The 23,735-nt window shown below is 36.4% G+C and overlaps 1 protein-coding gene across 2 annotated transcripts in view; it reads right to left on the bottom strand.

Moving 5' to 3' along the window:
• Window positions 1-23,735, bottom strand: part of LOC117411580 (B-cell lymphoma/leukemia 11A-like) — a 46,553-nt gene that overhangs the window by 5,335 nt on the left and 17,483 nt on the right. The window lies entirely within an intron of this gene.

Raw genomic sequence — 23,735 nt, 5'->3', positions numbered from 1 at the left:
CCAGTTGCAATTTACAGCAATTAGCTGTAAATTGCATACAGTTTCGCTCCCTTTTTAACATATCTTTGTAATCCAGAAGGATCTATGTTTAATACTGTATATTATAATACCATATATGAAGAGTATTTGTCTAACACTGCCTAGAATTGGGTCTTTTGAGAAGTTATAGAAATACATACAGATAAACACATACCACATACACATTTTTAATCACTTACAGGTTTCAATATTTATCCTGTATGATGAATGCAACATGGGTACAGGAAATACTAATGTAGGCCTCACATATTGACTTCAACCATGCACTATATTCAGCGCTGCAAACAAAAATGTTATTTACCAACTGGATAATGTAAGTAAAGCACCAACTCACACACGACTGGAGCTGCAAACCAACACCAGGAAAGAAGCTATTACCAGGTGTCCTGCTGTATTTCAATCCAAACTTATGACCCAATTGAATAAGCTATCTAATGGATGAATAACTTGTCCTTTTTCTTATAGATGTTCAAGGCATGGCTTTTTAGTAAATTAGTGCCATTTCGGTCGAAAGTGTGTTTAATAATTTAACACAGTTCACCGTTTCTGTTTATTAAATCAATTATGCCTTTGTAAAAATAAAACAAAAACTAAAATGCTCTTGCTGAGTGCCAGCAAGAAAGAATGCATCGCAGTTAACTAGAATAAACAATGCTTACAATCGTGAAGGCAAAGGAACATTTAAAATGATAATTGAATGGTACTTCCAGGCTGACCTGTAATTTGGCTGACAATGCATTTGTAATCTCATTAAATGCACCCAACTCTTCCACAAACTCATTCACAAGATTAGCTAATAAACCTATCCAGAAATCAAGCTTTTAAACATTAAACAAATGAGAGGAAAATAAATAAAACTCTAAAAAAAAAAATACCACATTTTCAGATCTGAACAGAGATAAGCTTATTCACTTCATTCTCTCTAATGAGCACATCGTCAGATGTGTTGCTCCGCATACATAAGGGTGCAGAATACCACTACTGTGTCATGTGAACCCGGTTGTCTGTGAGTTTGAAAACTGCACGGCTATTCACATCTCTTCTTGCAATACATGCAGCACAATTACAATGCCAGTAAAATAAACTATACTTGCTAGCAAGTTGACTTCTTGAACGTGACATTTTTTTGACTTTTATTTTCAATATAGATGTTTACATAAACAGGCACTGTACAGAAAGCAGCAGATTTGTCTAACTTCCTTTACTTCCTTTAACTGAATAGCATATTGTATAAATTAAATTCCTTAAGAGAAAACTGATTAGACAGATACCTAACAAAATCTACTGGGTCAACCGGTTATGAAAAAGATGTTCAAATATTGGGCTTTTACAGACCCCCAGGAAACTTAACCCTACAATACAAAACTGGGATATAAACACAAAGTTATTTTACCTGTCACTTACAAAATGCTTTCAGTTTACAGTATATAGATATACAGTAATGTGCCAAAACACAGTTCTTGGTTTTTGTTACATTATGAATTGTGTGTCTAGGCAGTTTTACATTTGATGTTGCAGATCATTTGCATCTTGTAAGGCTCATGAGGATTTAAATTATTCATTATTATGTATTTGATAGGAATGCAACATAGCTTATACATAAATAAAATGTACTGCTAGATATCGGTAAGGAAATGATCAAAAAGCATGTTTTTTCTGTTTCTATAAAAAACTAAATCAGAAGAGACTCTACAGAACATGCTTTACCATGTTGAGGATACAACAGCCATAAAGTTCAGGCTCACAATTTATCATTCTTTAAAGCTGGAAGTAAGTAGTCACAATTTAGAAACTGTATTGTCCTTCTTTCACGAGGAATGTCAGGATTAAATTGACATGAAAATTTGAGTGGGAATATTCCAATAGTTCAATCTAGCCATGTAAACCAGCTTTCTGAACTTCAGCATGGTGGTGGTTCCCCCTCCCCCCACCGATGCAGAGTCTATTTGCATACCTCAACCTCCTTTCATCAATATCATGCCTAAACTTGAGGGATTTGTTTAAAAAAAAAAAAAAAAATACAAAAACACACACCAACTATGTGAATGGAAATGAACGGAAACTACAACATATGTCAGGCAGAGCCTGACAAATCAAGCATGTATAAAACTGTATGTCTTTGGAAAACTATTTATTTTGAATGCTGCTGTCAAAATAGTTAGAAGAAAAAGAACATAGCTTGTACTCGACCTATGTAACGTGTTATGTGATACACTGCCATTACGGATTCTGTTCTCGGTTGGTCCCTCTAAAACGGTTTGCGTCCAGCCTCCTCCGTTATACCTACAAGCCTACAAATCCATGGAATGGATATTTATTATTGAGCCGTGAGTATTTGCCTAAAACCTACAAGTTAGAATTATATTCTACAGCAATTTCAATTTGCGAATGCTATAAAACCAAGGGGATTGCTATCATATTAGAAACAGTCAGATTTACTGGAACACAATGGCATGCCAAGAGAATCGGATTTCATTTAGTGTATATGCAATGGATTTGAAGCTGCCCTTACATTAAATGTCTGTCCTACAGTATGCTGTAAACAATTTAGAAATAACCAGCGCCATATAAAACACTGAATTTCTCTCACCAGGCGCTACTTCTAGCTATACTTTGTACTTGAGGGGGTTCTGTCTAAAGTCTTCAATATACACCTAAACATTCAAGCAGACCATCCTGTACATTTAAAAATGGTTGCATCTTTCCATACTCCCCTTTTTAAATAGTATGGAATAAACATTAGAATCTCTGACTCATATCTATTTCCATTATTCTACAGTATTACACCATACATACACACACAATGTCAATCACAGGCAGACATGGAACCTAGCATGGCTAATTAAGTAAAATAATGTTGCATTCTTGTTTTTACAAACCCCCTCCCCTCCTCCTTTGTCATCCCAGATTTGTCATGACAATTTGGAGCAAAATCAAACAGCTGAAAAATATGTGCGGAATCAAAGCAGGAAAGAAAATCGAAAAAAAAAAGGAAAAAAAAGTAAATTATAGATCATTACAATCTGGAAAAATTACATTTAATTGGTGCCACCTGTACTGGACTTAACCTACTACATTTTTTCTATTATCATGCAAGAGGTATTTTTCTTTATTTTATAGACGTTCACAAAATGGGAGCTTGTATGGCAATAAATCAAAATGTATACAGCCCAAGCCACAGGATTCTTTGGTTTGAAAACTAAATAAATAATAAAAACAAATAACAACAACAACCTAGAGAGGATTTCCCCCCCTTCGTTAATAGTCAAATTAACTGCAGCTTTAAGTCTATCCTCCCTTTACAAAAAAAAAAAAAAATGCTTTTAAGCATACAGCAGTAGAAAGGTATTGACCATTTGTATTGGCTATTGATGAACACAGTTTTGAAGGACAGGTTAGTACAAAACCACATTTAAACTAGACCGAGTTCATTTGATTATACAGTGCCTGGCTTTCTGGAATATGTAATCATCTTTTTCAGATGACATTTTCAATATCCAACTAGACAAATAATTGCAGGAATAATTGATAGTCTAGTCAGGCTGAAGGATTATTGATTGGCACCGTACTCACCGAAACAAATGTTCATCTTTCAAACGTTACATGGGAAATACTTAAATCTAGCTTTTGCTGACAAACTGATAAAATTAGATTTAATGACAACACAAAGCAGGCATTCCGGTAAACTTGTTTTATTATTATTATACTGTGCATATTTTAGAAATATGCAATTTAATATTGTGGAACATATTAAGGTAGAACCTATTTGATAAGAGCATGTGGTGTTATTTTAATTTATTTTTTTGGCCCCTTTATTCAAAAGGCCAGATTTCTGAAAATGAACATTTCTTGATGCCTTGTTTGATTAACCTCTTTCCCTTTAATAAAAATCTTAGAAAATGTGGACCTATCTGACAGTGCCTTAGTAGTAAATAGTGATGTGGGTCTGTCCTTGTTAAAACACAGCCTTCTCATCTAGTCCTTAAAATAAATGTCCTAATGTACAAGATAATTTAAAATACCCAAAACTTACCACACTCTCACAGAACTGTTTAGTATTCATTAAAAAAAAAAAAAACTGAACCCCTACGAGCTGATTTAGTCTCATAGCGACAGTTAATTTCAGGAGTTTGTTAGATGTAATGATTATCTGCGGCTTGACACTAAGCATTTAAGGGAACTCGTCAAGCAGCTTCACTCCAATTTACAGATCCTCAGTTAATTAGAAGGCCCTCCAATTTTCTGCAAATGTGGGTCACTATCGACAGCTCAGGCATTTGATGCTTCCTGTGACAGTTGTTGGACCGACCTTCCCGAGTTGGCAAGGCTGCCCAGAATTTACAGTGCCGGGGAATTCAGTCATGGCTGCCAGCTTTCGCAGGAAGTCAGGAGCAAGGTTCTGTACTAAAACAAACACTGATGCCATCTGCATTAGCATACATCTAAAAATAACCACTTCTTTAACTATTATAAGTGGTTTTAAATATGAAGTATAAACAAGAACAAACATTTGAGTAAATGAATACGATGACACAAATATGTCACGCAGGCTTACAACACTTTTGAAGATATTTTTCAAACACATGGTAACTTACAATAGTTACAAAGCACATTTACAGTTTTCAAGTTTTCTCAAGGGATTAATTTGGCACTAAAATAAAGATAACTGTTAAGGTGCAAAGCTGTAAAGACACTTATAAATGTAAGCCTCCGCAGTCGAAAATGAGCAGCAGTTATTTATTTTTTTTTTCAAATGGAAAAGAAAACCCGCTGTTTCGGTTGCAATGCATCTGGTATAATAATGATGTTTGGTTCTATAATCCAATTAATGGCTTTAATGTACAGTAGGTTTTTGCTACCGGGATGTCACACTCTGTATAAGATTGGCAGCTTGTGCTTAAAAAATGACACTATAATAAGTAATAAAAGTGCTTTGGTTTGCTACATTTTAGAAATCCACAGACATATATATATATAATTAGTAGTGTGCACGGGGATAGGGGTCAAGGCTGGTAGGTGACGCAATCAAACATGAAGACACAAGCCCGATACCAGCTCCTGCAAGAGCCCAGCTGTTTTGTACATTGGTGTTATGCTTCAGAGCAGGAGGTCCCAGGTTTGCGTCCCACCTCCGCCTGTGAGAAACCACAATATTTATATATATATATATATATATATATATATATATATATATATATATATATATATATAGAGAGAGAGAGAGAGAGAGAGAGAGAGAGAGAGAGAGAGAGAGAGAGAGATAGCTATTCTATAAAGATAAATAGATAAAGTATGCACCACTGTAGGCGGAATATTTTATAAAAGGTACATAAAACAGATCAATAACTGAATGCAAGCAAGATATAAAGCATGTTAACTAGAGGCACACAGACAACAAGGATCATTTTCTGCTAATGTTGATTATTCTACTAAAGAACCAATGATCTATTACCAAACAAATTACTTATTTTTTCACACACAACAATGGACATCTAATGGTAGGTCTAAAGGCAGAATAATTCCAGAAAAAAAACAAAGACAGACAGGCAGACTAGTCTTTCTATGTGTAGACATCTGAATAGTTCTCAAAAGTTTTCACTGTCTCCTCCAATTGTGAAAAACAGCTCAATTCTTTTGTTTCGTCCTTGAAAATCAGGTTAAAATTCATCAGTTTTAGAGATAATAGTAATTGGGGTAATGGAACAATGCTATAACAAGATTACTGAATACAGGGGAAGAAAGGACATTGTCATGTAATATCATTTTGGAATTCTATCATTAGCTTATGCTTTTGGTGTTACATTTTTTTAAATATCACTTATACATTATATAGAGTTGTGAACTTTTCTTAAAAAAATGTATTTACATTTTAAAAAATTCAGAAAAATATAGTAAATTTGGATTTGTTGTCAATTTGAACCAGCACATTAGTGTTAAAATAAAATGTATCCAGGATGAGTCCACAAGGTATTAACCTTGTCTCTGTTTTTAAAAAATTCAGGCCATCCCAAAATCAGTATTCCATGCTGTAATATCACAGCTGCCCCTGTCCTCCAACGAAACAGTTTCTTCATTGTCCCGTACCAGACGCTTTGTTGTGTGCCGAGTGACTGACCACAAACAAAGGCTTGTTTGACCAACACTTGTTCCGAAACAAAACACGACGGAGGAAGTGCTGTAAAAAGAGGCTGAATTGATGTTCTGACAACTTCAAATCCAAACAGAGAAGCGTTCTCCTCAGAAACGCACATTAACGTCTAAACAATGGTGTCTAATGTCCCTATTAACTGCATACTTCACACGCCAAGCAAAACTATTCACTTGAAAGATATATTCTGATAACAAAGATGGCTGCTCTTAAGATAAGGGATGCCAGAAATTAACCTGCGCTTGCTGGCAAAAATGTTCTCTCACTTATTATTTTTCATTTCCCTGCACCCTGATAAGCAAAACGTGAAAAAGTAATATTATTATTATTATTATTATTATTATTATTATTATTATTATTATTATTATTAATAGAACAGAAGGTGCAAAAAAAAAAAAAAAAACAATTTAACTGGCAGCGTGTTTCATCCTTTTGGAGACTTCTGGTGTGAATTTCCAAGAAATAAAAGGGAGTACTTCAATTATGTACAGACAGCAATTTAAAAATTCTCACTATTTCGGTAGTACTTAGTTTCAGGTTGTGCGTGTTTCCATGTAGTTTTTTTAGCCCGACAAATTGTCGTTCCAAATGGAAATAACCTAATTAATATTAAAATACGGGAGGGTATATTTAAATGTTTGTGTTCCAATTTGTCCTTGCGCGACTGCTCATATCGTACAGCTTTCTTAAACTGCGTTTCCACAAAGTTTTTAGGTTGTGTTAAAACACTGAAAGTGCAACCTGCCTCATTTGGCGACCAACAAAATATTTTAAAAAAACCCAGACATATTACACAAATAATAATAAAAAACAACATGCCATAAGAAAGCGCTGTGTACTATCCTTGTACATGGATAGTAGCCTACACAGTTTTTTCTTATGGCATGTATTATTTGCTAAACCTTTTTGACTGCAATATTATATGTTAATATTATTATTAATTAGTCATTTAGCAGATGCTTTTATCCAAAGCGACAGTGACTAGAGGTGATCCATGCAACTGCTGCTGCAGTCACACGTTTCACCCGAAGGATATATACACGCGTACATATATACATGTACAAGTTTTCCTACAGAACCGTAACTTCAGCAAACCTTATATGATAGATGGTACTTAAGATGCCCCTTTCACAATGGCACTTCTACCCAGGTCCAGATCTGGGTTCCTGCGTAGTGTGAAACCACTTACCTGGGTTGTACCCGAGTTAACCCGGGACCCAGCAACCCACCTCAGGATGTGGGTTGACACTCTTTGACCCAGGTTGAGCAAGACAAAATGCATGACGACCGTTCGTAAGCCGACGAAATAACAAACAGCCATGCCTGCGTGAACCTTTCACTTCCGCAAGGAACGTTTTTGTTTATTCTGTTTAGCCACAGTTTTGTTGTTTGAGACACTATGAGCCCGATTGCAGCAGGGATGAAGAAACATTTGCTCTAATCAGAATTTGGGCCGACGGTTCAATCCAGAGAAGCTTGGATTGAAGCGTCTGTAACAAGCTGTTTCCAGGACATTGATACGCGTATTGTTTACTTGCATCTGTCACCCAGGTCAAGCCTTTATCAAAAGCAGTGTGAAATCACGTAAGCGACCCGCATGACATGGGGTCCGGGTAGTTTCCGACCCAGGTAGAGCATGCCAGTGTGAAAGGGGCTCTAGTGTACAATGGATTTCATCTCATTGCTAAGGGGGGACAGAACAATCTGGGCTAAAGCAATCAGCTATCCGATGACCAATAATGAAGACAACAAAAGTAAGTGTAATGAAGGGCTTCGTTAATTGTTTATGAATTTATTGCAAGGGGTTTTTCTTTTTGTTTGTAGTAGCTTCAGTATTTTATAACCTTGCTTATAAAACAACTTATGAGTTTATATGACTATAAATCACTTGAGTTTTTTTTTTTAAAACCACTGAATGAGGAGGTCTTTAAACGCCTCGTACTGTACGCTTTTTTTTCCCTATTTGGTCAAAGAAGCTTGCCAATAAAGGATTGCTTGGCGCAAGGTTACGTTACGTTTAGACGCACACCCATACCGTTTGGAATGTGCGTGCTAAATCACATAAATGGAGACAGAGTGACGACTTTCTAAGCTGTACAGAATCCCGGCCCTTGTCAAACCTGAGGTGGTAGAATAGTTTTAAAAAAAAGTCTTTGTATTCTCAATTGTCTCCCTGGTAAGCAGGGTCATTTGAAATCTGCGTACAATTCCGGTAAAATCTACTGAGGATGTGTGTCCTGTTGGGGTTTTTCTCACCATTGGGCATGTAATCCCCCCAATACACCTATCCTGACTGTATAGCAAATGCAATTAAGCACAAGGAGATTTAGACACACCGGACTCTCCATTATAATTACATTTGATCAAGGTGAACACTCATTTGGATTTAAGTTCTGGATTACATAAATCTACATTCCATTTCAACTCCTCTAGGCAGACAAGGTCTGTATTATTTTTTTATATAATATATACATGTTTTTAAAAGAATCAGCCCTGTTACTCGTTAAAAGAGTTTTATTTATTTTAGGAAGCATTTTCTAAAATGTTTAGTACAAAATATTTGGTATCTAATTACATAGCTTTGCTTGAAGTTCCCTGGTGTTTTGAGGTACCACAATCTAACATTGTTTTGAATTGTTAATACACTATACAGTACAACCAACCATTTGTTTAGTTGAATCTTTTACCTATTCTGCTACTATTGGTATCTAAATGAACAAGGTGACTCCAAGGTGACACACCATGAAAAACCTTTAACAGTTAAGTGGGAGGAGTGGGAGTTGGCTATAGGTATAAGAGCTGCTTCATAACGATCTACAATGAAGCTTAAGAAACCGATTAATTAGAATTATTGCAAAAATTTAATAAATAAGCAAATCTACAGTGCATATAAATGTATAGACAAGTCCATGTAATCACAAGTGGACTACAATAATAATAATAATAATAATAATAATAATAATAATAATAATAATAATAATAATAAATCAAAATGTCCAGCAAGCCAGAAGATTTAGTTGAACAAGACAAGTGCCCATGTATTTAAACATGAAGTCCCACTATTTCATGCTAATTTGATTTCCAATATTACACTGGCGTAAAGAAAATGAACCTTATGATTCAAAAACAGCAAGACGCCAATTGTTAGAATTAACATGTAGAAACTGAGACATTCTGTAGCAAGCTGCACCCTGTGTTTCAATACCTGCTGGCTGCAAGTCAACACACATCTGGTAAAATCATGACCATATAAAAAGTTACTAGTGGTGCCATGTCAATCGTATTCTGAACAACAGTCACAACTTTGCTGAAGGCTAAAGGATTGAATTTCAAAATACAAAATCCATAACTTAAAACCAAGTCAAGAAGACAAACGTTTCAGCTGGTACCTTAATCAGTGTACTGAACCATGCAATTCTAATTCCACTCTCAGTTGCAACCCTCTAGACTTTGTATATATACAAACAAGCAGACAGACTGACAGTACATGGCAAGATCATTTTAGTTACCACTCGGTCAGTGCAGTAAAAGGAAATCTTGTAGTCAGACAATATCATGGGGTGCCCATTTCCACAACACATCCTTACCAATTCTAGACATTCTCTGTCACACACCAACACACCATATCAAGGTCTCTGTCGAACAATATTTCTATGCATGGATTCAACTCTTAGTCTGTTCATTGAAAAAAAAGCAAAACATGTAGGCCTTATCTCGTAAACTTAATTCTAATAATACAGTAAGTGTCTACTGAACTGTATTTATGATTGTAATTCAATGCCTACACCTTTATATAATCAGTCATGCAGAATATTTTTTTTCTTTCTCCAGTGTAAGCTCTGTACATTTATTTATTGCAGTAGGCACAACTAACTACAATTAAATAGAGAACCACTTAAGACATAAGTTAATAGAGTTTAAATTGAGGGTTGTGTGTGGAGCCAACAAAATGGCACTTCAGAGGTGTTGTCATATTACACTTCTGTTCCTCAACAAAGAGATTTCAAAATAATAAAAAAAAAAAAACATTATTAATAAAAGGGAGGATTGGGAAGATTCAATGTAAGGTCCATCATCCTTGTGTAAAATAAAAAAAAACTGAGGTCTAGAATATCACTACAGAATAGCATAGTGAAGTTGGTTTCACAACTGATCTTTCACGATCCTGTGTAGGCTACAACCTACCTGCCCCCTGCCCCCTCCCACCCCCCCCACCCCCCCAAAAAAAACATAAATCTTCATTTTGTGAAACAATAAAACGGAATATATATACTTCAGATCATCTTACGAGATCTGTACAAGGTTTGTACATGAAAACAATGTATGTAAGACTGAAACAAGAAACATGCACATGCCAGACTTGTCCTCACATTCTAAGGGAACAATAACAGATTTATGGTGTGTTATACACAAATCTATTACAGCATCAGTAAAAACGAAAGCACCATAGTAAGAGCACAAGGCAAGGTTTTAGACACTGTCAAAACATTTTCCCATTTAAAGGACTGATATGAATTTTAAGGTTTCCTAACCGTTGTTTTTACAAAACAGCACTTAACTTTAGTTTTCTTTTCTGGTTTTTTTTTTTTTTGTATAATTTCATTTGAAGTAGGGCTAAACTCCTCTGCATTTTCCACATCTTAGGCAGTTTTCTAGGAGATTCTCATTCTATTCAATCCCACTCAGAATGCAACGCTGACAGAGTTCAGGGGTAACTATTCAACATATTAGCCCAGAGTCTCCATAAACTTGCAGTACTGCCTATACTTACTAAGAATATTTAAAGATAAACCCTGCATTTTTGGTTTAATGTGAATAAAACAACTTTAATATTTTTTTTCTTTTTTTAAATTCCTGAACCCCCCCCCCCCCAACCTTTTATATGTATTATAAAAACAAATCAGTGAGGTAAAGAATAGCTCAAGTGCTATAGGACAACCCAGAAACAACCTCTTCTCATACACATGCTGTAGGTCAGCAGTCACAGCCGCGAATACAGGAACCAGACTGTGCAAAAGGATTTGTAGGGACTTGCAACGAAGGCAGGAAAAGCAGCTGTGGGCTTAAATAATCATTCATCAGGTATAGTAACTGTGTGGGATTGGTTTCGGCTGGGCAAACATTTCGTCGGTCTGGATTCATGCAACACTCGAAGGCACTGTGTGGTTTTCAAACCATCCTCGCCTCTATCTTTCAACCAACAATACATACAGGCGTTTTTTTTCTCTACTTTTTTATACTTGACCCAGACTATATCTGGGAATTGTAAACCACTGACAAATAAAGCTGGCTTGCCTTTTTCAGTGCATGCACAAGGGGGTATGAACCAACTCACATTCTTGACATCAGTGCTCCAAGTAGAATGGAAACAGTAACTGGGACTACCAGACTCCCAATAACTCAATAAAAAAATGAAATCTGCAGTTGTGTGATCCACATGGGGGCAAAAATGCAATCTGCCGACAAAGATGTTCCTCAGACTCTTATGTAAGGACTATGGCTCTGGAGTTACGGTTATAGGAGCATAATTACTTTGCAGTAGCTACAGTAGTGATCAGGACCCCTCAACTGTTCACTAATATGGACATATCTAAAAAGGGTTCAAATCAGTGGCCATCTACGACAAAGCCGAAGTTTGCTAGAAGCCGCTTACAGTAACTATTAAAACAGAAGGTCCTACTGTAATCAATTAGTAAAGCAGTGTAAAAGATGTCTGAGTGCTTTAAAACATCCAAAACACGCAACTGAAAGCAGCAGTTTTATTTGATTCATTATGTGCAGTTACAGCAGAGATGACTATTGATTTCTAGGCGTTTTTGCAGCAAGACTGCCAGGGTCTCTTACTGTTTTGCGAATGTATGGTTACATTAATACTGATGAGCACCTGCAGCTTGTGAAGAACTGTCATTTTAATTCCTTCACTGTGGTAGGGCCTTTTATAAACAAGGTTATCAATGTAATTTTTTTTTATAAAAAGCTAAATTGATGATAGGCCAGATGGAGTTATCTATTATCGGTCTGCTAAAATAAACATTATGGAACATGTGTTCTTACTTGTGAATATTTTTCTAATGCTGTAAATCTTCTGAAATAACATCTCTACCCACAGCCTTCATCAAGCTTAATTATTTTCATTATGTCAGAGACACCACAAGCAGGAAAATAAAAAGCATTATTCTTTGAAGAAGTGATGTAGGGAAAAGGAGAAATGAAGTAGGGAAGAGGATTGGGCTTGGAGAAAAAAAGCACCTTAAAACACAAATTAATGGTTTGCTGTTTTCTTTATTAATTTATGTTATGTTATGTTTATCTGGCTTGGTTTACAAAACTGTAAAAGACAAACCTTTACAAGAAAAAAAGGCCTCTTTGAATTTGAGCTTTTCTTTGGTTGATTGGTCTGTCTTCAGCCCCCTCCCACCCAAAATATAGCCTTAAAATCAGCTAAACAGCAATATATCACGCGGAACCCGAATGCCTGAGGGGTGTCTATCGAAAAAGTTATATAAATAAAAAATAGGAGGAAACTCCTGCCCATCTACAGGGCCTTAGAATGCAGGGGAAAAGCTTGATCAACATGAGAAGAAAGGCTCCATTACACAGAACAGTGCCCCAGGCCAACTTCTCTACAGTGGTGAGACACGTAGGCCCAGCAGTGCAGTCAATAACTACATAGGATCTGACATTTACACAAACATGAAGGGCTACTGGTTGCTGTGAAACAAACATCCATAACACACATTTTTCAAAGAATGCAACTATGAGGTTATGTTATTTCAAGTGGGGAGTGATCTATAAAATAAATAAAATGATTTCGGCTTCTTTCTGAAAATGCACCAATTACAAAACCTTATCAAACAAATAAATAAAGCATTTAATTACATGAGTGGTTATTCCTTCAAATTAGCTCTTTAAGACTAACTAATGTTCCATTTGGCTAAAATCTTTTGTGTTGTTGTTTTTACCCTTAAAGTGGTGTGAGAAAACCAACTTCTAAACTTGATTATGTATTTATTTTATTTATTTTAAGTTCTAGAAATGTATTCCAACCCCCTTTTCCATTAGCTTTTCAAAACGGTAATGGCGATAATGTTGTTCTCCTCAGAATGCATTTAAGTGCTACACCACAAATTTATGAATTATCTTTTTATTGTGTGGTCACCAACTTCCAAGCCCTCCAGCTAATTGAGGACACCACCCTTTACTGCGTTTGAGGGTCAAATGGTCAAATTAAGAAATAACGGAGAGACAGGATCTTTAAACCACACGGCTCTGAATTGAGAAGAAAAAAAATCCACATTTAGAAGAAAACAATTCCTCAAAGGGTAGTTATTTTTCTAATCTAACGTCCCTTCTAAAATGCTACAAAGGGGATTAGCAGTAGGTCAATGCGGGATTACAGCAAATACCTGGAGTTACAAAGAGGAATATTTCTCATTATTTTAAGGCACAGCTAAAAATATGCCTGTTACTACAAAGCCAATGCACAGCAATATGTCAGAAAGGTTATCTAAATCCACACAAACCTCTTAACATGGAATCCTATGGTTTTAATCCTAACTATGGTCTTCAGTTCAGTTGTCCAACATGAGATCAATTTCTTATAGTGTTAGGGTTGGATCATACTTCTGTTGCAGATGAATGTGATACATCAGGCACATACAGCTATAAAAGCTGTGCAGCTTCACTCAGGCCATGCAGCAAATGTTGACATTTTTCAACATTATCCAACCCCATGCGATTTCAGATCACAGACGCATGAGAAAAGGCTGTACGACTTTCCAGAAAAGACGCATGTCGCAAGAGTGTGGATGACGTAATTCCGAGCTGTCCCACAGGGTCAGAGACCCTCAAGACCAGGAAATATGTCAGAGTCTTATAGGAACCAACCTTAAGTCACTAAAGAACAAGTTACACCACACCTTCAAAAAAAAAAAAAAAAACTATGTATTGCCCTGCCTCTGCCCTATAGACATATTTGCTGTGCAAAGAGAAAATATGTTTACTGACTGGTAATAGCAGATGACCATTAAGTTAATTTCAGTTTATGACACAGTCTGACAGTGTACATTAATGCTCAGAAGCACCGCAATATAGAAACTGGGACATATACAGTTGCCTGTACATTTACTGAAATTACTGAACATTATTACAATAAATGTGCCACAGTAAATTCAAATAAAATGAGTACAACATCCAGAGTCTCTGTATTACAAACATATTGAAAGTACAGTAATAGCAAAATACATTCATTTACCCACACACAAAACTGTGTCCATTCTTAACTAATGTTTTAAGCATTCAGGTAAGACTCACTAAACTTGTGATACTTAAACGTGTTGTTTTCCTACCTGTATGTAGTGCGGTGCACCTCTGAGCTGTGCCCACAACCTCAGTTGACAATCTATATTATTGTAGTTCTGGTGTACTATAGTTATAGAGAGAACCAGTCAAAATCTACTGCCAATAACCTAAATTTGTGCCAATTGAGAAATCTGTATTTAAATGTAATTTGCTGTAAATAGTTCAACTATCATGGCCTTATGAGAAATACATACAAAGTGCTGGTGGCCAAAAACTTTCAGCACCAGATAAAGTGATATTTTCGTTCAAGAAACATCACTGAAACACTGAAAAATGTTCTAAGACATATACTGAAAAAAAACTGTTTAAATACAATTATTATTTCAACCAATCTTCTAGTTCAACAAACATTTATCATGTTCATCAAATAAAATAAATATAAACTAGAAAACTGGTTTAACTGTAAACAATGCATGACTTTAAAACAACCCTCTAAAAATATACAGAAAAATCTCCCGGACTTAAGAAAACAAGGAATTTCGAAGTAAATAACTAAATATTTAATTTAGTATGAAATTATTCCCAGCCAAGCAGTTTTACATTTTTTGGCACGAAGTTCCTACCTGAGGCCAAGCATTTCCCCAACCTCTTTGTATATATATATATATAAAAAAAAGACTTGTGTTGCAAGTGTGCAGAAAACACTAGTAGCAGTAAATAGTTAAGCTATTTCACGTTTGCTATTAGGTGCATTTAAGTCTGAATACTGACTGATATTTATGTTATTTTACTCAGATACCTAACCTGGCAAAGTTTAGGTAGTCTCATAATGCTACAGATTAAATATAACCTTCCCTTGGCACACCAGACTCCAAGATAAATGCAACACAAACCAAGTCTTGACGGCTAGTTTTCCCCCTAATTTTTCATTTCCGATACTCCCCACACCAGTTTCCAGTTGAAAGCTAATTAAATACAAGTGTTTTAATCTATGCCACAGCATCATGGATTTTCATGGAATGTGTGCATTCAGAACACAGCAGTACCAAAGGTATTTTTATTTTTTAATGCATTTAATCCTTTCCTGCATGCAGCCTACAGTTATCTCTGTTTTTCAGTGTTGTTTATTTACTACTTATATAAAAGATCCACTCTTTATCTTGCAGCCTGTGAAGTAGCCAAGTTTTCTGTTGGTTTTCAACCACACTCACACTTCTTTATACAACTTTGCGCAACTCTAATATATATATATATATATATATATATATATATATATATATATATATATATATATATATTAGGTACAATACCTACAAAGTCTTTCATGCAGCTGAAGCTAATAAATCAGGTTTTAACAAGGTGGGAGTTGAAAATTAAAAACATGTTGGAACACTACCTTTACACCATGCCAAAAATGTATGCATACTCTATCTGTGCAAATGGGTGTGGACCTGTCTATAGAAAGAGCTCAGAGATCACACAGCAATGAGGGTTCCTTTTACTCCAGCAGGTTCCAGAGAAGACTTTAGAAAATAAGTGAAGTACTACCTTGGAGACGGCGTCATATAGAATTTATAACTAAACTGCACGGAGGACCTATATTCAACAAGCACTGTAACACTGGGACTAGAAATGAACATGACAAGAAACCCCCTCCTACAAATTAAATGAACTCCTTGATCTAATGCTTTAATTGTAGTCAAGTTTAGCCCTTACAAGTGTACCGACAGCCTGGCCATGTAGTCTGTGTCAGACTGAATGATTAAAGACTGATTTATTGATTGATTCTAGTCACTTGTTCATTCAGACAGGCAGTCAGTCAGTCAATCAAAAGGATTTGGTGGTAAGGCCCAATTAAAAAGAACATTCCTACAGTATGTCCCAGACACAAGGAAGTGGTCCAAAAGTTCCAAAGTAAACAACCTCTGATAATTACCTACATCTTGGACCTAACAGCAATGAATGATGACTGTTGTACTGTGAACTGAACACCCAGGATGCATGACCTATATTCACATTTTAGTTATAAAACCTAAACTTTGGACATTTTTTCAGTAGTACAAAATATATACCACTGAATTTACTTTTGCTGATAATGGAAACAATTAAATTCGGACACCTTGTAAAGTCACAATTTGATCAATCTGGGAAACCTACAGCTCTTATAAACTATAATAAATCATAACAAATGTTTTATTAAAAGCTACACACGTGTATAATTTACTGTTTATGGAAAAGGGTCAACCGTAACCAGCTAACAATGTATCTGCTGCTTATTATTCCAACCATAGAACTCACTCTTCTCCGATCTATAAATGTATAGCTGTCTTCAGGATCTTGAAAACATGTGCAATAAAAACAGGCGGACCTGCCCTTACAACATTGTCATGTGATGAGTTGTGGGATTACACCCCAAATTGTGGTGCATTGCTTGTTGAAACAGTATATAGTTATGTGACATAAGGCTCTCCATGAAAATTATTTCTATTCCATGTCAACTAGCATTCCTTTCTCTATAAAATAAAGGGGAATCCTGCTTTGTTACTACATGCTTTGCTTGCACTCAACTCTATTCATGTAAAAGCAAAAAGTTTCCACTTGTTATCCTGCAGCTGAGGAACAAAAAACCTTTAACAGTTTTGACAATCTCTCATCGGCTGGGTGGAGACATCGGGGTTGGATTTGAACAACAGCACAAAAACCACTGTCCCTACTGATAACAGGTTGTTAAAATGCTAATCTCAAAACTGTCACCTGTACATTACGGGTGCCCAAAACATTAAAAAAGGGGGTAGCGAGTCAGTCATGGCACCCTTTACTCGTCAGTGCCAGATTACATTTCCACAACAGCTGCTCCTTTTGTCTACTTTCAGTGAAGCCAAACCCGCCTAAAATTTAATTTAATCTGCTGTAAACCCAAGTGTCAGGCACTTAAATGGCAGCTAAAAGCGCCACTCTCAGATAACTGAGTGACACTTGCTAATAATAGCCTCTGCACAGAGAGCAGAAGCGGACATTTTGTGTAACCAAAGAGGAACCGGTTTATGGGAACTGATCAGCATGGCCAGTCTCAGCTTCTCAGCCAGTGGATACAGCAAACCAGGCAAGCCCACCCGGGCTCTTAAGTGATTAGCCACACTAATACCACCAGTGATCTTTCTTTCAAGCTAGGAGGCAACAATAGTTGTGGATTTTGTTTGGGGGAGGGGGGGTTGGGGCTAATGAAATGACACCTTCTAGTCCCCTCAACCATAACAATGCCTTCTCATCCCTTTCTGCCCTGTTTCGTGTTTACACTGGGCCCAATTTACAGCAGACAGGTTCCTTCAGAACACCGCAAATGGAGGCATACCGACCTGAGGTGAAAAGTCAGACAATTTGTAGGACTGTGGAATGTAACAGCACTTCCCCCTTTAAAAGAATATGTTACGCCATGTAAAGAGAGTACACTTAAAATGTCTGTGTCTATCATTACATTGAAGAAATACCTAACAACTGAAAAGGAAGAGGTCTTTCCACTCCAGTGCAGATCCACGTGATAGCACATGTAACAAAATGGGTTTGGGTTCTTTTTATGCAACACATGGCTGACTGTAAAAAATAATAATAAAAAACGACTACTTTTTTTTTTTTTTTTTTTTTTTTAATTCAGGAGATGTTAGTTGACCACTCTGAAATTGGTGGTGGTGGTGGGGGGGGGGGGGGGTTCTTTGTATAATATGTCTGATTGTAGAAAAATATGTTTTTTGTGTGAAACAGGGGAAACAGGCCTCTGACGTGATGGGAGGGGCTCTCAGTCTAAGGAGGTGCAGCTGGCTTAGAGAGATTTCTAGTCAAGCATGGGGATGCAGTTGATACACCAATGAGAAGAAGGCCCAGTCTATAACTGTATCTGGATATATCTGTTGTATTTTTACTTAAACACTTTCAAAGCCTAGTTTACATTATAAAATTTTCAGGGGGGGGGGGCTGTTTTTTTTGTTTTGTTGGCCCCCAATTAAACTAATGAATGAAAGTATTTTTTGTATTGAATGTTAGTGTTGTTTTAAGGGACTGAGGACTTTTTGTGATAAGAAGAGAAGTTGATGTCTTTATGATTGCTATTCTAGAAGATGTTCTATAGCAAAACTTCAGGTTTCTATTTTGTTGCAGGTCTCATTAGGTATTAGGCGATTGATCTTTGTCCAGGTTTGTTGTGGGTTATTTGTTATTGCATATTCTGGTTTTCTTAAAAAATCTAAATAGAAAAAAATGATTTCCCTCAATCCAACCAGATAGTTGAATAACACATGAAGTGGCTTCTGTTATTTGATTGACAAGTTTATTGCCAAGATTAGTTGGTCTGTTTAGACACTTTGTTACTGGTTTTCTTGTCAGTGTCTGCTTTTGCAGAGCTTTTAGTTGATGTGCAGTGACTCAAAGTCCCATGAGTGACAGCTGTTGAGACTGATCAAAGTTGGCATATGAGTGCAGCAAACAAGTGTCAAAAAATAAATAAATAAATAAATAAATAAATAAATAAATAATAAAACACAGTATAGTACATTTTTAGGCCTATATGCAGTATGTTTACATGTGTCTTATTTGAGAATCATTTTCATCAAGAAGGGGGGGGGTGGGGGCACTTTGATTATCATGGTGCCAGTAATCACACTGTTCACACAATGGGACATGCATTCACTTTGAACAATAAAACTATGCATATGTAAATGTGTTGCAGACAACCAGCTCTGATGTCTGGGCCCCCGGTCTTTGAAAATAACTGCTGTCTGAAATTAAAATAAGACACAGCCTGGAATGTACCAAAAAACATTTTTATTTTCTGCTTACTGTAAAATACACACACCTACATCATACAAAATCTTAAATTAAAAAAAAAAAGCACCTTTAAAATTTCCCTTTGAGTCCTGCCTCCAAAGCTAGCTTTAACCCTAATTAATTCTGCTTTGCATTGTACTCTGGTGTCAACATCTGAATAAGCTTGTTATTATTAATTCACAACATACTGCGCCCCCCCCCTTACGAAAGCTAGGAGGGCACGGAAGTAAACAATGCCTTTTATAAGGAGCGTGCATTACTGATTCATTTGCAGTGTTTTGGATGTACAGCTTGCTGTATGTGTCAGTTATGCTCCAAATGGGTTTTCAGTGGTCAGGGTTCTGTAATCAGCTACAGCAAATACTATTTTTATCAGCATAAGGTCACTCTGCCTTTATAGACAGTGAGGTCTACGATAAAACATATTGATCAGTCTCTGCAACTACCACTCCGTAGAGACTTGTGGACTGAAAAGCAAAAATTGCAGAGCAGTTTTCACTACGATAAAAGCTTGCTGAGTGTAGTATCTTTAGGATATGAAAATAAATAACAAAAAAAGCAATGTATAGGATTACTCAGTCCTTTAGACCGGGGGCAAAGAAGGTCACAAGAGAATTGCTTTCAACTCCTCATGCTGCTTGGTCAAGTATAAAGGTGTATATTACAACAGGGGGATTTGCTGAAACAAAAAGGCTAGAAATGAATAAGAAAAAAAAGAATACAGCTAAAAAAAAAAAAAGAGCTGGTCATCAAAATAGCTGACATGACTGTAGAGATGATTACTGTCTATATTTGTCACTGCTTTAGAAGACATGAAGTTCCCCGTATACTGTACAAATACAGAGCTGTAGGGTTTACCCAAAGAAAACATGTCTAAATGGTGTGTGGATGTGTGTGTTAGCATTTTCAATATACTCTCTATATATTAAGTTCCTCCACACATTACACACACTGTACAAGCTTGTGCTAAAAGAACAAACTGCTCAATCACAGTACATGATTTAATAAAATGACAGGTTTAGACTATACAGTGAATACTAAAAGAGAAATGTTAAGCTGCACATAGTGTACAGAGGGAATGTGATGCTTCTGAATGTGTTTTTTTCCCCAGAATTTAATAAGGGAGAATTCCATGACACCAGTAATCGCTTTCACCAATAGGTTCCTTGAGTGTCACTCTGGCCCTTTTATATTCAAAAGGAGACATATTTAAAAGGATGTATTTTTAGAGCCACATGACGAGAAACCCTTTTTGCCTCTGGGGCTTTTTGCGTATGATGAAAATAAAGCCCTAGACTTGGATTTCTAAATATCCCAAGCTGAAAATAAGGTTAATATTTTCATTATCAAAACAAAGTTTTTAAAAACAGGACCCTTAAATTGATTATTTAGGCAAAATAAGAGCCTGGGGCCTAAATTCTGTTGCAAGAGGACACACCAGGTCTTCAACTTTCAGCATAAATGGAGAAATTTGTGAGCCAATTATATACCCATAAATATCTCCCTATTACAGAAAGCACTTTATTGCTTTAGAGACTGGCGACCACAGGAACTAGTGTGAAACTGGAGGGCATCTTAATTTATCATCAGCACCAATCTCATGGCTCAGCTCGCAAACAAAATATGCCATAGTAAACATAATCTATACATCACGTTTTGACACCACTGACCCCATTAGTGAGCCATGGCTGGCCTAGCGGGAGCATCCTACCGTACATTAACAATACAAACGCTGAAGCATTTAGACAATACGCTGAAAATAGAATGTTGTGCCCAGAACGCTGGGTTCCTCTCTGGAGTACATAACGCATTTGCTCACTTCATACAAGATATCAATGTTGAGGGATACGCTGTGTTGACCGTTATAATGGAGAATTGCTTGCACTTGCCTTTTGCCCTTTTCACAAGAATTGTACAGAACTGCAAGCTTAGTTTTTCTGCTATTTCCATGTCCACTACAAGAAAAAAAAAAAAGAATAAAATAATTTATATTAAAAAAAATTATTAAAAACAAATACCAATATTGTGAGCAGTTCTGCTTGTGATTTTACAACACTATAGAAAATGTTCAGGTTTTCAGTTTTAAAATTCACCTGCTTGAACACTAAGAGTTGGCGCTAAAATCGTTGCCACACATAATGATCAATATGTCAATAAACACATTTTAAAGTTAACTAAACGTCCATCCAGAAAGTGCTAGAATCCCTTGCTGTGCTGTCTTTTGAAAAATATATCTCTCACTTGCATGCACTGGTGCTGATACACTGCTGTTCACATGCTACCTCTCCATATACATATGCAAATATAGTATAGGACTGAAACTAGCATCCCCCCATGAGTGCTGGGGCATATACTTAACTGCTTCCTTGTAGAAGAAAAATAGCCTATAGAATGTATTTAAATAACTGTCTGGCAGTGACATTGTATGCAGCTGCAGTCAGAGTGTACTTGCTTTGCAGATGTAATTGCGTTCTAGCAAAGAGACAAAAATGCAAAATTTTCCAGCAATAAGCATTTGGTCCATCAATAAGTGCTTGAAATGATGTCTGCAAATCACTCTGAATACTAAAGCAAGACTTCGGGGAAGGAGACTGGCCTTTATATATAAGTGTTAATATAAATATTTCATTGCACAAGCTTCAAAACAAGCACCTGATAGTTTTCCCACCTAATATTGCTTGAACTTTAAATGCTGCTATTTTGTAATGTCTGAAAACCTTGTGGATTTTAAACTGAGTGTTAGAGGGTGCATTCAGTTAGTATTCACGACAGTTATAAGCTGGTGTTCATGCATTGCGTTACATGGTCGACTTGCTGTAGGCTGGAAATAGGTGCAACAACATGTTATCTCAACTTACCATAGTGTTGCTGTTTAAGGTTGCACTGTGTTCCCAGATACCACAAGTTTATTGTACAGAAATCATGACCTTGCATGGCCAGTGTCAAAATGCTATGTGTTTTGTCTTCTGAATACATTGCAGCTTTTTTCACAAAATCGACTAAATAAATGCACTTTAAATGCTATTTAGCTCTGTTCTCTTTAGAAATGCAATGACCAGTCACCCAGAGACATACAGTGAAAGCACAACCACCTCAAGCCATATTTACAGGCTTTCAAAGGCATACATTAGCACAATTGGGTTGTCAACAGTTGTCTTTATACGTCCAAAACAAGACTGTAGTTGAGAAATGGTTAAATGTGTATTTGCAATAGTCTTTTTTTTTTTTTTTTTAAAGGAAATGTATTAATAAACTCAGCAGTTATCCAGGCTATTACAAACGAGAAAGCATTCCTTTTAAGACAGACCGGACGACAGCAGTGAAAAGTTCAGAATGCCTCAGCAAAAAAAGAGAAAAGTTATGCACACACAATACTGTATACCATGCAGTAGTCAGCTGTATATTCTATGCATTATGCAATATGGTCCAAGAGAAAGCTGGGTTTATTCATATTTGAATACAGAAGTACATCCGAGGAGCAGGGACACCATTTCTTTGATGCTAATGTCGGTGTGCCATGAGAGTGCTAAGAGTTGCAGGGAAACATTTGACAACATGAAAGTAGCCATAAATTGCATGACAACTCTCTAAAAGTCTTGATGATGTGAATAAAGAGCTGACCTGCAATGCAACTGAGGCATTGTGGCAGTCACCATGGCTGTGAATCGGCAAGAAATGTGATGAAGTGGTACACTAGTTAGCACACCATGTTAGTCAATCATTTTATTCTGCCACTGCCTCACTTCGAGCCGAGGCCTGCCAGCAGCATCTCAAGCATGATGTTGTGCCATTTCTTCAAGCATGTCAGCATTACACTCCAACAGGCACATCCTCTATATACGCATGTATACTGGAGCCAGGTATGAGCCACGGTCCCAACCCTGTACTGACCACTGCTACTACTGACCTCATTTCATAATGGCTCCCTGCTCACTGTGTGAACACATCTGAGGGAGGGAGACTTAATAATTAACAGCTGCACTACCCACATTGTGAAAAGTAATTGGGGGACCTTTTCTGTTTAATAAGTTTAATAAGACTAAAATGAATTTTTTCAGAAGCGCTAGCTGTACCTACGGTATAAGCAACCACATTTTACTACTGCATCAATTAAAAATAAATAAATAAATAAATAAAATCACATTTGTATTTTGCTTACTTTTCCTGTAAGTAATCCCATCATCGATAACGATGATGGTGTTTTAATGTGTGTCAGCTTTAAAGTCCTCATTATATAACCTGAATAGGTGAATGGGTTGAGGCATGCAGTGAAAACAGGTACAGTACTTACTCTTCAATTTCTTAAAAAACACGTTTGGTCTTCCACATGGGTCACGCAGCTAAAACATTTAAGACAGGAGAGATTTCCAAAATGCAACAAATATTGATTGTGCATCGCAAAAATTGAGTATGTCTTATTTAAAATGAA

This window comes from Acipenser ruthenus, chromosome 6, assembly GCF_902713425.1.
Source record: "Acipenser ruthenus chromosome 6, fAciRut3.2 maternal haplotype, whole genome shotgun sequence".
Taxonomy (NCBI): Eukaryota; Metazoa; Chordata; class Actinopteri; order Acipenseriformes; family Acipenseridae; genus Acipenser; species Acipenser ruthenus.
The sequence above is the reverse complement of the archived record's forward strand: the minus strand, read 5'-3'. Positions and strand labels throughout refer to the sequence as shown.